Here is a 17,746-nt window from a genome sequence, read left to right as displayed (position 1 = left end):
GTCTGCCAGCAACCAATTACTTACAGAGGCTTCCTACAACTTGTTTCAACGGTTCCGATATAATCAGAAGACAAATTAAACAGGATGACTAGCCAATGTGAAAATCAAAAGAAAGCATAGAATAATGTACTGAAGGAGACTGTTGTGCCATCACATTTTTTTGTGGTTTGAGAGCAAAGATCCGGTCGTCGCTGTGCAAAACTCCGCAATACAGTTAGGTCTGAAAAACCCCCCGGAGGAGTGCTTCGCAAGGAGTCTTTGAAAGGAGCCGAGCCTGGCGTAAAACTGGAGAGAGCAGGCAGCACGGCCACACCACCACTTGATAGATTTCATGTAGTGAATGTTGTGCTTCACAAGGGCATTTCTTTGCCTTTCCGCCTTTGGCATACCAAAAACAAGGTTACTTTTTCTCCATTTTTCTAGTAAGGTGACACAGACCGATCCCTCACCGCCTTCCCAGCTGCCAACACTGCCAGCTATGTTTAATAGGAAACCGTGTATTATGCACTACAACAGTTCTGATAAAGGTAGCTCTACTACTTGTTGATGGTAATCATTTACTTCTAAAAGTTTCATAATAGCTCTGGTATCCAGGGCTGTCACAGTAAGAGAATTCCCTGTGCAGTGATTAGGGGTGGCTCAACAGTGCAATATGCAGTACTCTCTCCTTTTGTTTGTTTGTTTGTTTGTTTGTTTGTTTTTGCAAATTACTTTGTCCTGATTTTAGTGCTTTGGAAATAAGCCGTATTGTTCAGCTGTTATTGTCCACACATGTCCCACTTCTGCCAGTCCACCACACCCACCTCATCAAGGCTACCTCCTGCCAGTATAAAGACTCCCATTTCACAGACTCCTCTTGCCAGATTGTTCTTTGTCATACTCGTGCAAGACTTTTATTCATTTATTCCCGCACTGCTTCCTTGTTGCCGACCTTGCCTGTCTCTGACTCTCCTGCTTCGTCTGCTCCCGGTAACCCACTCATCCTTCTGTCCCCCGAGTAAGAGCTCTGCTTCTGCCTTCCTGGTTCCTGTTTGGAGAGATTGCTTCACTGTGTGGCGGCATCTTCCGCCGTACCATTGCACGCATTTGAACTGTTTGCCGTTTGTTTGCATCCAGCACACGCCACTGACTCTCCTTCGGTGTGCTACACCAAGCACTTGGGACTGAACCTGTGTTTTGGAAGGTTCTGAGCCAACAAATTGACCCTCACTGTTTTTTCGTCTGCCTGCTCACTCTGTGTTTGACAAGTGGTTAAATTAAAGACTATTATAAACGGTTCTCTTGTCTTTGGTGCTGCTATTGGGTTCTGACCACACCTGTGACACAGAAGGGCAACCATGCATGCTGGCATTTATAGCATAGTTTAAATACAAAGTTTTCCCATCATAAAAAGAAAATACATGAATATAGCTGTTGTGGCGGTTGCTTGCTGCCACTTGCTGTTGGCTTGTTAGCAGCGTGGTATTGGAAAACCGCTGTTGACGCAGCAGCCCTATTGGTATCATCCCCATTGTGTTAAGGTCAGTTATACTTTATAATATCTCACAAATTTCCTTTGGTCGTTGTGAAAGTTGTTAAAAGTTGCCTCAGTAAAGGGAAGACAATTATTGCCCAATTATTGAAACTTCTCTTAAAACAGCAATCTGACTCTTACGTCCTCTTGTTACAGTGATCAACCAGATGCACAAACTCTATAGGAGCAAAAAATGGATCAGAGTTACAAGCACTTTGCAAAGTCTTCTGCTGTCACTGTGTCTACTTCTGAACTGCACTGATGACTTCTGTGATGGCAGTGATATCAAGTGATGTGCTCAGAGAGCAGATTGGGAGAAGTGCAAACAATTGTCAAACAAAAATCAAGTTCTGGAAAACAACAAAGACAGAAATGCAAGTGCTCAACACACACCAGGAAGCGAAGCGACACAGGCGTTACCTGTAAATGGAGTATTTTATTTTCCACACTCGGCTCACCGATCTCTTGATGTCTACTTCCATTTTGTAATCGCCTCACTATGACGACCATCCTGTATTTGAAAATGCAACTTGTTAAAGTTTTGACGTGGTTGACAATGCATTATCTGAGCTCGGCCTGAGAGCATATTTGGGCCTTAAGCTTCAGTTACATACACCAACAGAAAGCACACAGATAATAGGACGGTGATGCACCGAGACAAGTTGTCACATCAACTGTTCTTTTTGTTTACTCCTGTCTTTGCCCCTCACTCCTTCTCATATTTAGATTTATGCACACACACACACACACACACACACACACACACGTGGGCATGCGCATACTTACCATCTATTGCTGTTGTGAGGAGATATAATCTGCAGAGGAGTTTAGAAAAGGTCAGTCTGCAGTCCTGTGAGAGGCATTGGCTGGCGTGCGTAAACAAAATGTCTGAGCCTTGTCTGATGCAGCTGCAGGAAACTGTTTGACTTTTTTCTCTCTGTGTGGAAGGATAACATCCGTCTTTACCCTTGCAGAAACAGGATTTAGCATCAAGGTCTTAAAATCCAACCACAAGTAGAAATTATATTACTTAATATACACTCTAAAAAATGTATTGTAATGTATAAATGGATTGTGCTTAAAATAAAGAAGTTTTTCAGCATAAGAAAACAACATTTGTTAAAGTCAGTTGATAACTTTTTGTAGATGTTGGTAAAAATCAACAACATTTTTGGATTTTTTGAGTAGGATGAAATTAGAATAAATAAGTTAGAATATCTTAAATAAAATAGTTTGACTACTAAATATCACCACAACATTTGGATAATATTAAGTTGATTTAACTTAATTAATCTTTTTGAGTTTAAAGCAAATCATGTTGGTTGTACGAAACTACAGAGAAGACTCATAGGATTTACTGTTGTTGGGACTACTTAAAAAGATGCACGCAAATTGCTACGTTCATTTTTTGAAGTTGAACCAGAGAATTCTTTTTTAGAGTGTATTTAAAAAAAAAACATCAAAAATATTTTAAACTCACTAAAGTTTTGTTAAGTTAAAACGTGACAATAGAGACTGTAGATGTATGAACAAAACTTAATTGAGGATTGGCGTTTATACATGACGTAACTAAAATCATTCCTTGAAATCAAAAATGTATTTTTCATACACAGCATTTGCAGAAAACAACAAAATGTCGTCTTTTCATATTTTCTTTTTCATGTTAAAATGCAAAAGCCTTTAATTCTCATTTAATCAGTTACTGTAGCAAAAATGTAGGCTTAAATTCAACAATTCTTATAAGAACAACACAAACTCTACTGAGAATGGATATATAATTCATTTATTTGTAATGTTTTATAGTTTTGTATATGTGTGTCACTGCCTTACATTTTTATGTCTAAATAGTCAAAACACCATCAGTGTTTTCTGTGTAATTGCACAGGCCTGGCGGGTTGCAGACAACATGAACCCCCATCAAGCCAAAAAAAAAATGTAATGCCAAAAATAAAGCCAAATGTCTATTCCAGTGTTTCTCCTTTATTCATACACACACACACACACACACACACACACATACACACACACACACACACAGCGGAACAGAGCAGAGACGGATGACATAAAGATGACATTGTCATTACGGGTTACAAACAGGTATGTAGTGAACTACATGCTAACATGCTGATTGAGTCGTTGCTATTGTGTTTTTATCTGAGCTAGACCAGAGGATATTTAACTAAAACGGAGCGGTGATGCTGTTTTGCGCTTATTGTTCTCTATGAAGTTTGCTGGAAGTGATGTAATGTAGCCCTGGTGCGTTTTATGTGGAATGAGCACAGCACCAGGCTCCATTTAAACAAAAGAACAAACAAAAAAACATTTTAAATGCTACATTGCTTGTCATAAAGTGACTTAGTAGGCAATTTGGTCTTGTGTGCTCTGATGAAATTTGGCATACAGTTAACACACCAGTCATGATTTTGTTCTAATGAAAACTCAGCTCCTGGAATTTGCTCCTGCTGTTCCTCACAACTGCTTCAGAAGAAGGAAATAATAAGAGTAACAGGTGAACCAGCTTTAAATGTGACATATTTTCTTTTAAATAAGTGCTGTTCCATGGATTTGATTTATGTCGAGAGAGAGATGTGGATTTCGAAAAGTAAGTTATGAATATTTAAAGAAAAATTAAACATTGGAATATGGTGTGGCAGTAGGTGGTATAATGAGTGTTTAATTGTGTTAGCACCCCCCAGGCCTAACACTGACTATATTTTCAAGATAAAAAGACAATAGGTCTGTTAAAACTACAAAGAAACTGTACTAATTCTCACCCACACATTGGTCTTCACCTGGATAGAAAAGGAAACACCGAGTCCTTTTTTAGCTTTCTGTCCCTGTCTATTGTAGTTGATAAGAACGTATAGTTTTAAAACAGAAAAATAAAGGAGAGAATAAAGTTAGCTTGAATTTACTTTTGTAAAAGTATCTTATGAGTAACTTCCTGACACTATTTATGTAACAAGACGAGTATGTTAATTTTCATGTATTAATTTAACATACAAATGATACTGTGTCTTCAGTGCATGGGTGCCTTTATGGGGACAGCTGTGTCGTCCCTTATAAGGATTGTGTTACCGATTTTGTTCAATTAGCCATTGCGAAATTACAGCCCTCTTTTTCTCGTTTAATGCACTACAAACACTCTCATTAACCTTAAATTGGTGCTTAATGCAAATAAAATAAACTGCAGGCTGTTATTAAGGACCAGAGAGTGTAGATTACAGTCATTTACATACCTCCACTGTGACCGCTCTTAATCTTGTGGGGGTCACAGAATATAAATATTTTGGCATCTGGCTTGATGAAAAGTTAAATTCTGAATAGATGTAAATTATAGATATGCATATGTCACAGGGGAGGGCACTGCTTATGTACTGTGGGCACCTTGCACTTTTACAGGAGCACTCTGAGCACCTCAAGTTGAAAACATCCAACACTCAGGAGATTATAAACAGTCACCACCACAGCGGCCTTTTCTCTTCTGTCCAGCTGCAGAAGTGAGGGGGAGTTCTTGCACGACAGAACTGTCATCAACAAAAATGGAGGACAGACTAATAGTCCCTCTTGCATCAGAGCTGCAGCGGTAAAAAAAATCATTGCGCTCTGCTGCCTCACTTTAAGGCGCCCATTATATTTGCCACCATTGACTTATCGATTCTGTTTATAATTGAGCTCTTAAGTATTAATTACTGTGTGTAATTACTCAACACTGCGTCCTATACGTTCGGGCTGATCGATTGTACCTGACTGAGAGACTTAATAATCGTCCTTTTCAGAAAGTGGTCATTTAACATCACATCTTTGCTTTTCTGGAACACTGGCCCGTACTTAACTGCACTCTGTTTTTAATTCAGTTTCTTTTGTGTCTGTTTTTGTGACAGTGAGTGTTTTTGGACTGGAGGAACTTTATAGCACTAAAGGAGCTTTCAGACCTAGAGCTCGCTTGCTATGGTCCGAATCAGGGACTAATTTTGCTACAAGGTTGCATAACTCCCTGGTTTGTGTATTCATGGCAGCATTTAAAGGCGGACCAGATAAAACAAACTGCAACAGAGTTCATTTGTAACTAGACGGAGACCATCTCTTCAAGAAGGTCTTGGTCTAGTTGCTTTGGTGCGCACTCAAGTGTGATTGCTGTGTTCACACCTGCCCAAACAAACTGCACTGGGGCAAACGAACTTGAGTTCGATTGAACTGAACCAAACAGGGCAGGTGTAAAAGCACCCTAAGACACTGTTCTAAAAACCCCTTTTCATTGTGTCTGCATTGCAAGAACTGCGAATGATGGTAGATTTTAGAATTTTTAAAATGTCCTATACCAGAGTAGGTACTCTCTCAGAGGAGGAACAATGAGTGACATAACTGCACGTTGTAGGGCTTTCCCAAATACCAGTTTTGGGGCATCCAAGCTTCACTGAGAAATGTTGAATACAGTGTGTTGGGGTGAGCAAATGTGACAGTTTTCCATTTTGTTGGCATGCAGGTCGCACAAATGTGAACTTAACCGTTCATTGTGCATGGTCTACAAGTGTGCCTCTGCAGCAGCTGCTCCTCTATCAATCTGATCTGATCAGCTCTGATCGGATGGACTGATCAATTATCCCACCTGCGACTCAAACTCTACAAACTGTTGCCAAGGATAAAAATGAACTCATAAAGATTTCTGCTTGCGCTGCGTTCACTGACCCACAAAAACCTCAGAATTCAGAGAGGGGACACAGACTGATTCACAAAGACACACAGTCAAGACAACAAACATGGAGTCTAATTCTTTTTTTAAAGATTATTTTTTGGGGCTTTTTGCCTTTAATGGACAGGACAGATTGAAATGGGGTGAAAGAGAGAGAGTGGGAGTTAACATGCAGCAAAGGGTTGCAAGCCGGAGTCGAATCTGCGACCGCTGCAGCAAGGCATCGCCTCTATACATGGGGCGCCGGCACTATCCACTACGCTACCGACGCCCCGGAGTCTAATTCTTTGGGAAACACTGAAAAACAGTTGGCCCCTAAAACAAAGAATAATTGTCATAAATAATCATTATCTTAACAGCAATCAAAGTAATCACGATTATCATTTTGGCCCTAATTGTCCTAGCCATATTAGCATGACCGAAGAACCCTTAGCAAGACATCAAACTGTTACTTGCAGTGTTCAGGTGATTTACTAAACTCATTGTTGATTACTGATACCTAAGTTTCCTTTGCCGTATCTTGCACTTGACTTTTATGGGGCGTCATCTTGGTCAATTTTAAAACTATTCCAAAAGCTTGAATTTTTCGACATCATGCTAGCGTATCTGTAAACCTGTCACAGGTCTTTAAACTGTCGTAGTCACAAATTTAGGCCTATCACTGAGTTTAAATGTCCTTGTCTGAGAATTACTGATAATTAGTATTAGTAGTACATTGATTGGTCCAACAAAGCCAATGGAGCACAGGCAACCACCATATTTAAAAACCTGTTAGCTTTGTAAAAACCGACGACATAAAACACAAGCAGCTCCTAATGAAAAAATAAAAAAGTTAAACACAGACAAGTGGACTGCCAGTAAAGTTCAGATTTTTCTGAGCACATACTGTATGCGATGGTGGAAACACAACACGGTTTCGACTCATCGAAGTTGTTGCTGTACCATCTGCCTGCTGTCTTACAGTATGTCACTTCAGTTTTCCTGTTGGCGGTGCGAATGCAAACAGAAAAAAAAGCCCTTGAAGGTATGTTCTCGAGGGAGCTCCATGGTGGGCAGTTTGTCTCAGGGAGTCCCCAGAACTGTTTGGTCTGAAAACGCCTATTGTTTCCTTGTCAGCGTAAACTAAATGCTCGCATTGCTGAAAATGAGCGTTAACACTTTACCAACCTATCCTAAAAGCGTTAATCTCAAGGGTTGTGCCTAACATGCAATACCCCAGCGTGATACTTTTGCAATGATAAATGAAAGACGACCCCAGTTTTTTTTTTTTTTTTTTTTGGGAACATCTACAAAACATTTCTCTTTTACAATGAGACTCAGGTGGGTGTTCTCTACAATCAGCATGGCTTTGATAAATTCTCAGAATAAACCAAAAGAAGAGAAGGAAAAAAACAACAACAAAAAAAGAAAGGAATACTGTCAAGTGATCGGGAAAATGTCTCTATTATGCAATAAAACACCATTGTACTGTTACTTTGAAAAACTCGTCTATTCTCTTTCAGAGGGAAGCTAGTGTTCTCTCTGCCCTCAGGAGAAAATTACACAACTCCTTTGTTCTGACTTGATTAAATACATTTCTTCCAGCAGCACCCTGTTCTTGCTTCTTTGCACTATGTTTAATGTCTTCAACACAGTCTTTCACACATTCACAAACACACACACCACACATGCACGCACACACACACACACACACACACACACACACACACACACACACACACTGCTCTGCCAGAAGAGCTGAACAGTTAAAGTAAAACTCAAGGCTTAACCAACGATCCAGCTTGCTGAACTTTCTGCTCTATCGACACTTCTGCTGAGATTAAATAAAGCCTGGCTCCTTCCTCTCCCTCTCACTCCATCACTACCCCTACTTTCTCCCTTCCCTTTTTTTTCCCATTCCCTCCTCTCAGCCCTCGTACCTATTTTCCATACTACTTGCTTGCGTGCCCTTTCATATGCATTCAGGATTATTATCAAAATATGATTCTGTTTGTGTGTATGTGTATGCATGAGGTTGTGTGCGTGTGTACTTATTCATGTGCTGGCATGTGTGGGAATGCCTACCGAGATTACCATTTATCTCTCTGCTGATCACATCCGTGCAGAGGAATCCAGCAGAGGCATAAGAGAGGTGGTACAAAAAAAATTATGGCAGCAGTGATTACATGAGCTCGCTCACTTCTCACTTTATTGCTACTCCTTTCTCCATCACGAACCTCTCCTCATTCTGAGCAGTTGTTAGGGTTTCTCACGAGAAGATGATTTGCTGTTTTAGGAAGGATTGCTGACTCCCCATCTTGGTTTTTAGTCGGCTTTTTTAAACAAATCAGAGTGCTGTGCTGGATTACTGACAAGGATCTATGTGTGTGCTTGAGATGTCTGAACATTTGTCACACAAACAAGACATTTATTAGATTAAATAAGATGATTGTTGTTGGGAGGAAATTAAGTAATTACACCAGCAGGTAATGGCAGCGCAAAACAAAACTGTAGGGGATAAAACTGTTCTACATAAATCAGACAGAGTACATGTTTGCTGCTAATAAAATAGCAGTGACTCAAAAGCATTTTTCCATACCACAACCCAGTGCTCCACCTGTAGACACAATAAAATGCATACAGGAGTTTGAAAATCAGAGCATAGCTGTGTCTGTGCAAATCTGTTTCCGTCAATGAATTTACATCTTTACATAAGCTGCTTCTATTTTCACAACTGATATCTTGTTTGCTGATCAACACAGCATCATCATTACAAATTATTTCAGTTTATAAAAGTATTGTTAGTGTTGCATTATGTTTAAAGGGCACCTATTACGCTCTCCGTATTTTGGGTCTTAAAGATAGTGTCACAGTGTCAATGTTCATATTAAATGTGGCCACAGTTTTGAAATAATGAGATAAATATATGAAGCAGTAATCCCTGTGACCAAGCCTCAGGTTTCAGCTCACTCTGAACACTCTGTTTCCAACAGTTCTTCTACTCTGGCTACAGTATGATGTCATAGTGTGCCGGATTTCTTAATGAGGTCATCTGCTCCAGGCACACGACTGCAAGTGTTTAAATTTCGCAGCCTATACTGCTACATGTAGCCACATGCTAACATCAGGGAAACGTGTAAATTTAAAAGCATTGCTGTGACACATAAATTAATTTAATCATTGTATATCATAATAACCTTTTCTCTTAACTGGAAAATCTGTGTTTTTACTTAAGTAGTTGAGTTTGCAAAACATTCTCACTCCGACCTCGTCACATATTAACGTTTTGGTCATGGACTTTCCATGTCCACATACCAGGTGCAAGGTACCCTGGGTGTGTTGGTTGTTGACGCTCTTGGACACCGTGTCAAGTTCTGCTTGTTACATGCATTGTCTTCTTTCAGAATACACTTCTGTTTTCACAGGAAATTTAACATTTACATAGTGTCTTTAAAAATAAACGCACTACGTGGTTACAACACCACAAGTTGACGTTTTCTTTCCTTCAACAACAAAACACATGGTTAGGTTTAGGAAAAAAGAACAGGCTTTGGCTTTAGAATCTTACGGGACGCAAACACCGCTCTCTCGGATGAAAGTCATCGGACCTAATGTTGGATCCATCCACTAAGGGACTTCTGCCGCCTTAACTTTCGTTCTTAACCTGCCGCGTTTCTGCCACCGTTAAACCACAACTGATATTGCATATCATGCCGACTTTAAAGGACGCTTCTTTTTTGTTGGCTTCTGACAATGCAAATCACTGCTTAAGCGCTGGATTTTGACAACTTTCATGCCTGGATGGGGACAAAAAGTAAACAGGACAGTGCTGTCTGCTACCATGTTAACAAAGTGCACCAGGATGATTTCACTTCAGGTGTCTGTGCATAGCAGTTGTACTCCTGTGAGACGTCATATCTAATTTGTGGGTGAGATTTTACAGCTTATTCTCTGGAGCAATCATGCTTTGAACAGGCGCAACTTAACCAGGCAGCACTATCTCTGTGCTGTTGACAATGCAGTGGCTTGCACAGCTCCATAAATGAGTGAGTAGTGACTTCTAATTGTGGAAATACAGTAGTTAAAGCATCAGGCAGCTCTGACTCAGTGCCGCAGCAGCAACGCTGTCTGTATCAACACCTCCCATGTGCGAGCCACATTGGTTTAGCGAGGTAGCCGTCAAGCGCTGCTCATGCAGGCAGTGTGACGCACCAACAATCAATTTGCAAATTGGTATATCTGTAAATGAAGACGCTGATTATATTGATGAATCACCCCAGTCATATTTTTAAGGATGGGGGCTTAAAGAGACAGGTGCTAAATGGAGCGTCTCAGACAGAGGGTGAATAAGGTGTTTCAGCACAGACAGTATGAGGAGTATAAAGTGTCTCTTGACCATTTAAGCATGAAAACATGTTCTAGTAGAAACCTTAAATACAAGGTGAACCTTATTAAAATGAACATAATGCTGCGAATCAGGAAGGTGGTAGATGGAAAACCAGATATCATTTAAGTAGATGAGAGCAGGAGAGTAAAATTAGGTGAGGCCGGCAGAGAATTCAGGCAACATTAATGGTAGACAGCACTACTGCTCAGAGGTAAAATATTTTAACGTATTGCCATCCACCACGACGGAATTTACAACCGCATGATACAAAGCTCCTTCACACAGGTGAAAACACTGGAAAAGGATGTGTTTCTTTTTACCATCATGCCATTTGGTCGGACTATTTGTTTGTTTCACCCGTGCCATCTAGCTGTTTACTGTCTGCAGTCTGCCTGATTCCCTGTGAATGCTGCACAATAGTTCCTCTCTAATATTTTTTCTCTGTTTTGTTTAGTTTTAGCTCCATTAACACTGATTTTAAAATATGTAAGTGTTACTGTAATTTGCCAGGATCATCTGCAGAGACCACTTTTCCTGACACAAAGGCCACCTCCACAGCATCATAACAGCTCATAAAAACAAAAAAAACTTGAGGGAAAATGAGCAGAAACACTTTTTTTTCACACAGAAAACTCTCTATTTAATGAGTATTACTTTGGTTGCGCCGTCTTCTCCAAACGGAATTTATCATTTATGGTAAGATGCATCAGGATCGAGGGGCTCATGGCCACAGCTGAACTATTTCATGAGGAAAAAAACAACACTAAACACTGAATATCTGCCAATACAATAACAATCTAATACTATTTTTTCTTTTGTAACATCTACTGAGCTTTTAATAAGCCATACAAAATGTATTTTTAATGATGGCAAACAAAAAATGTGATGCAAATTGAATATTCTCCTCCACTTTAACAGAAATGAGTTCCCTAATGAGTGAGCCACGAGACAGTTTAGGCTGAAGCACTGCTTTGTGAATGACAGGCTTTGTCTACCTAGAATATGCCTGTTATTAAGTATTTTCGGGCATGTGTTGCCTTTATCAGACAGCATACAGTTGAGAGCTGAGTGGAAATAAAGGGAGAGGGGGTGGGGGTTACAAAGGTCCTCTGGACTTGAACTGGGAACGTTACGATTGCATGGTCAGCATCTTAATCTCTTAGGCCACCGAGACGTCCCTGTGCTGCTGCTTTTTTGCACACGCTTAAGATTTCGCAGCAGGGGTGGTGGGACTTACAATCAGTCCTGTCCAATCAGAGCGCTGCTTTCTCTTCCCTCCATATGCAGTGTGCTAAGAATCATGACCCTGTCCAAGAGGTGTAGAGTGAACAAGTGAATATTTAATGCACCTTGAATTAAATTAGCTTTGTAAAACACTCCTGGTTACCCTGTTGGTCTGGTCTTAAGAGTACCCGGTGTTAAAGATTGTTCCCAGATATTAGACAAAGAGCAAACCAGAAAATGTCGCTTTATCACTGCTGACACACCACTTATCTCTCCTCACGCTGTAGTGCAGTCACTTTGCAGTGATTTACTGCGACTCCAAACTGCCTCAGATGGAAAACAAAATAAAATCCACAAAAAAAGGAAAGAAACCATCTGCTGGATGAAATACAAAGCCTTGTGAAAATGAACCTTATGAGGTGATCGCATAGGAAATATACTCAAAGTCCATCAGCGACAAAGACCTTTTAGATTTCTTTAGGTGCTTTGGCTAGTACGGTTAGCATGTTGTTAATCGACACAGCATTGGTTCCAGCTCAGGTCAAAGAGATGTCACCTCCACCTCTTCATTCATTCTCCTCTTTTCCGAGCCCACTCCTCCTCCGTAATAAAGACCTCTGTCTGAGCCGGTTTAGGGGAGGGTGAAAGTCTGTGGGCTCAGGGTAAGCACAGGGAGGATTTTCTGCTCTCTCTCTGTCAAGCTGTGGGGTTATGTAGGGTTATGGGAGTATTAGGGAGGGGAGAAAAGGACTTAGCAATGGCGGCTCCGAATAGTTCTCATCATAGAATATTAAAGGAGACTAGAAGGAGGAAATTAACAGGCAAATAAACAAATGAAATCACAGGAGGACACCAAACAGGAGAAGGGAAAACCCAGAATTATAATTGTTTGTGTTTTCTGATCTGTGGTCAAGGTGAGGGCACAAAAACAACTTGGATAGGGACGGGGAAAGATCATGGTTTGAGTTGAAATACGTACTTGATCAAGGTCAAGGAATGATTCTGGTCACTGGAACTGTTGTTGACTGTTGGTAAGAAATTGGAAGCAAACTGTAGTTTCCTGTGTCAAAGTTTGACCCATCCTACCACCACAACCTTTTTCCTCTGCAGACTTTGTGGCTCTATAAAGTCACACTACTTTCTCCTTTACTTTTGTATAACCTAATGCTTTAGTTTTCCACTGGAGGGGACAGTGTCTTATCAAATAAGATGCCAATATGGAGGATATAGATGTCTGTCATAAGACATTACGTAAATTCTATTCTTGCCTTTGCTGTGGTAAAGCCAGTATCAATGTCTACATGTCGTGATAGCATCATATTGTGAGCTACCCTGTGCTTCCCAGCCCTACTTCTTATGCATTCTTTCTTTGTGCTGACCTCCAGCATGTGAAAAAAGCGTGAAATTAAACAATTCCCCTGTGACGCAGACCCCTGGAGGCCCCTGCATCTGACTTTGGAAACCTCTGGTCGAGTGAACAGCGTGCTTTCACTCTGGCCAGGATAGCTGTGTGTCTTCAAGCAGGCCGTTGCGAAAGAGAGTAAAGCGGAGCAAGCCTTTCCAGCCTCCCTGACAGGCTGAGCAGCCATGTGGAAAAAGAGCTGTGTTTGCTACAGACTTCTGCTGCTTCACTACAGGGCTGCATAGTAATCTGTGTGCTTGGCCTTGCTGTGACCTACAGTTCCACCCTGAGACCCTGGAAAACCTTGTTTAAACTAATGTGACTCTGCAAGGCTCTTTAACCCTTTCGTTTCTTACATCCAGTGGCCCTTCACATGCTAGAATGAATAGACAAGCAGACAAATCTCTCTGCCAGATAAAAAGCACAGAGCCAAAATGCAGCTGCTCCTTTTCCTCACATTCACACTGAACCCATAGATGTATACTAATAACTCAATACCAGACCGAAAGATGGCGCTTATTCAGGAGCTGCTTGCCTGGCACATACACCAAAAAACTGTCTAGCTGTCATGTTTACTTTCTGGGTATGTGACCCACTGAATATGCACAGTGGTATTTCTCCGATTGACCCTGCCTGTGAGTTCCTGCTTAGCTCATACTCTTTAAATTGTTATAAAGTAACAGATTTTTAAATTGCTTATCTCAGCTCGAGGGAAGTTGTACAAATAAAAGATCTATAAATAGATCAAAAATATATAAAAGAAAGAGTCATAATGGACCCTGTTTGCAGTTGAAGCTTTTGAAATGGTGGTTTATGGGGCAAAGCTGTTTTCTCTGCCAACACATTCTCACTCCAACCTCATCACATGTCACTGTTTGGTCATGGATTGCCACGTCGAGATATTATGTGCAAGGTACTCAAGGTGCATGGTTGTAGACGTTCTGGGACACCGTGTCAAGTTCTGCCTGTTACATGCTTTGTCAGCTTTCAAGATACATGTCTGTTCTCACAGGAAATGTACAGTCTGCATACAGTCTCTTTTAAAATAAATGAGCTATGTTGGCACAACACGGCAAATGAACAATTATTTTCCTTCTGCAACAAACATGTAGTTACGTTTTGCCAAGATACGCTTGTGGTTAGGTTTAGGTAACAGAAGCATGTGGCTGTGTTTAGGAAAAACAGAACAGGGTTTGGCTTTACAATCTTACGGGAAGCAAACACAGGCCTTCCGGGTGAAAGTCCATGGTTGTTGGACCCATCCACGTCCCTCCTGCCTGCCCTTCTCGGACTTCTGCTGCTTTAACTTTCATTCTTGTCCCGCCACGTTTCCCCCTGAAGCCACTAGGTGCCGTTAAATAATAATGGTGCCCGGCTGCGTATCATGCCGACGTGAAAGGACAGCTTTTTCATTCGTGTCTAATGCTGGAAATCCCTGACCAAGTGGCGGATTTCAATGACCAGGTTGTCCCTGCAGTGGATTTTTTTTTCTGCAGTACCATGACAGGCCACTGGGAAAAAGTGGGAGCAAGGTTGAGCTGCTTACCTTGGAGCCTGACTGAACCTCACTGGTCATGTTTACACCTAAAATCAGAATCAGAATCAGGTTTATTATGAAGTAGGTTTTCACCTGCAATTAATTTGTAGGTTTTTGTGCATATATTAAATATACAATAAAGATATTGAGAGGAAATATGAATTAGGCAAAGTACTGCAACATTCAGGAATATAAATACAGAATAGAAAAGTTACAGTAAAAATATGACAAAGATATTTTTAAAAAAGTACTATAACAGCACATATGTACAATATAGTAGCCTACAAAACTACATTATATACATAATATATTACATTTGTTTTATGTGACCCATTACCCAACCTTTTTGTGACTGATAGCTGACCCTTGTTAACTGAACATGCATTACCTTTTTACTTTATTAACATTTTTTTCTATAATGGGTAACATCTTGTTTCATTGTAGAGCTGCACGTAGCTGTTGCTGCTGCTGCTGCAGTGTGAGCTCTGCGCCTGGGACGTTAAGAGTCCTTTCACTCTGCACACACCCATTGACATGGCTTCCTTTTAGCATCACACCGCTAACAGTAACTAAAGGGTGTAACGACAGAGTCGGGCCATTTCAGTGTATGTGTAAGTTTGTCGGGACTGTTTAATAGCCTGGAGTCAGATGTTAGCTACTGCTGCTGCTGCTGCTGCTGCTGCTGCTGTGTTAGCTCATCTCTTAGGAGCAACATCATGGCATTGCCCTGGCGGTGTTGTAAGACTCCAGCCTGGGCTGCAGCAGACTCCGCTGTCTCATCATAACCTCCTGTCCCACCAAAATATTACATTTAATATATTTTTTAACAGTTTAACTGATAGTATAATCAGTAAGAATTCTTATTGTCGATTAGCTGCTTAACGGTTAATTATTAACATCCATAATTCTTTACATTTCTCCACACATGCTTATGATCCTCTAGTTTCTGAACAAGCCATGAGATCAGTATCCATGGTGGTTTTTATAAAAGTACAGGGTGCATTCATAATAATTATGCAGTGTTAAAAGCAGTTTCATTCTTCCCCTTTCTCTTTACTTTAATCTGTTTCTCTCAGCTACAGTACACTGCTTTCCGTCTCTGATTTACCTCTGCAGAAAGTATCTCATTGTCAAGGCTGATGTTTAGTAACACCTGTATCTCCAGAAATTGTCTCCATTTAATGGACCAAGTTAACATTCTCTACGAATGCAGTCACCTCACTGTGCCCCAGTGGCCTGTAAAGTTGCCCAGTTCTACGTTAATGATGCAGGAGAGAGACGACTGTATTTCCACTGTGGGTTAGCAGAGCATGGTGAGCTATAAGGATGAGCACAGGCCAACAGCTCTCCTGCTGCACAAGCAAACGCTTCCTCAGTTCACCCTCTGTTTAGATCAGGTCCCTGGTTCCCTATTAAGTCTGTTTACTTACTGCAGTCAGAAATGTGTGTGTGTGTGTGTGTGTGTGTGTGTGTGTGTGTGTGTGTGTGTGTGTGTGTGTGTGTGTGTGCGTATGTGTGTGTGTTTGTCTGTGTGTCTGGGACCGTGTATGTGTTCATGACACGTGCTAGCCCATTCAATGCCATAGCACAGATTACATTATGTTTAGGTGACAAGTTACTCTAAGATTCATGTTAGCATTGTCTGCAGCTCTGATTCTCATTTGACTTTACACAAAATTTTACATTACAGCAAATGTTTTGCTCCGGGCATTTTGTTGCTCTTAATTTTCTTTGGACTCCAGTAAGGGCAGCATGCAGTGAAATACAATGAGGAAAATAACCGAAGAGAAGTCAGGACTGCTGCATTTTGATGGCAAATAATACAGCATTGTTTTGGTAGTGGTGGGAATCTCATGAGTCTTGGTGTCACGTTGTTGAACTGATTTTCATTTCCAAACCTTTTTTTGATAAAATAAATAGAAAAAACCCTGTTCACTTTGTGTCAGTCCATTCACTCATGCAGCACATGCAAAGCCCTGCATCCTTACAATTCTGCAAGCGTTGGACTGGTGTGACTGCTGCTGTATGTGCTCAGGCAGGGTAAGTTAACTTGTGATATAATTTTCCCTCTTCACTGCTGTGATATTTTGCAAAAAGGTTAGGATCAGATTTGAGCTATAGTACCAAACCTGTAGGGAAATATCACAGTTGCAAGAGTTTGGCTTTGGACCAGACTCGCACTTAAAACTTAAAATGTGTCTTGTGGATTGGACAGACACTGCTCCAGGCTACACCCGTCCTCCAAGTCAAGTCAAGTAAATTTTATTTATATAGCCCCAAATCATACATTTGCCTCAAAGTGTCCCACCTATCTCCCTTCTCTGTTGCTACCCTAGTGTTGTACAATGAAAAGGCTTTGACTAAAAAGTTAATAAAACATTTAAAAAACAAGTGCATTGAGTGATTAATAATAATAAGTAGTTAGCATTTTAGTTAGCTTTTTATTTGTTTATCGTATTTAGAATTGTGTTCCTGCTGATAATGTGACTGTCAAAGGTGTGGGTGGTGTTTTTTTATGTACTGTTGGATGGTCATTGTCACAAAGCATTAATTGGCTGCACTTACCTTACTTGGCTGGAAATAAACGTTGGCTCATTCTGTGAAAACTGCAAACCTCAACACATGGTCATTATAAAGTAACAGTTTGTCTGTTAACCACTGCCAAGAAGACTGGTCAGAGCAATTTCTGTTATAATTAATGTTTTAATACTGTACAATTCAGCACAGAGCATTAAGGGATTTGGCTTCGGCTGCTGAGAATATTTCCCTTGATTTTTTTTTTATTCTTGTATTTATTTATTTATTTAGAGACTCGGGTGAAAGCCCTCTGTTTGGGGTTGTGAAAGCACAAACGCTGTAACTGGCAATATATTCAAACACATACCTAATGGAGGTAGACCAAAGGTTGACATAGCACGAATTAACAGGTTCAGATTTCAACATCTCACACAGGAATAGGCTATACGGTGATTACTGTATTCCTCAACAGCTTTGTTGTGAAATATAAAAGG

The sequence above is a fragment of the Epinephelus moara genome, chromosome 16 (assembly GCF_006386435.1).
Source record: "Epinephelus moara isolate mb chromosome 16, YSFRI_EMoa_1.0, whole genome shotgun sequence".
Lineage (NCBI taxonomy): Eukaryota > Metazoa > Chordata > Actinopteri > Perciformes > Serranidae > Epinephelus > Epinephelus moara.
The sequence above is the reverse complement of the archived record's forward strand: the minus strand, read 5'-3'. Positions refer to the sequence as shown.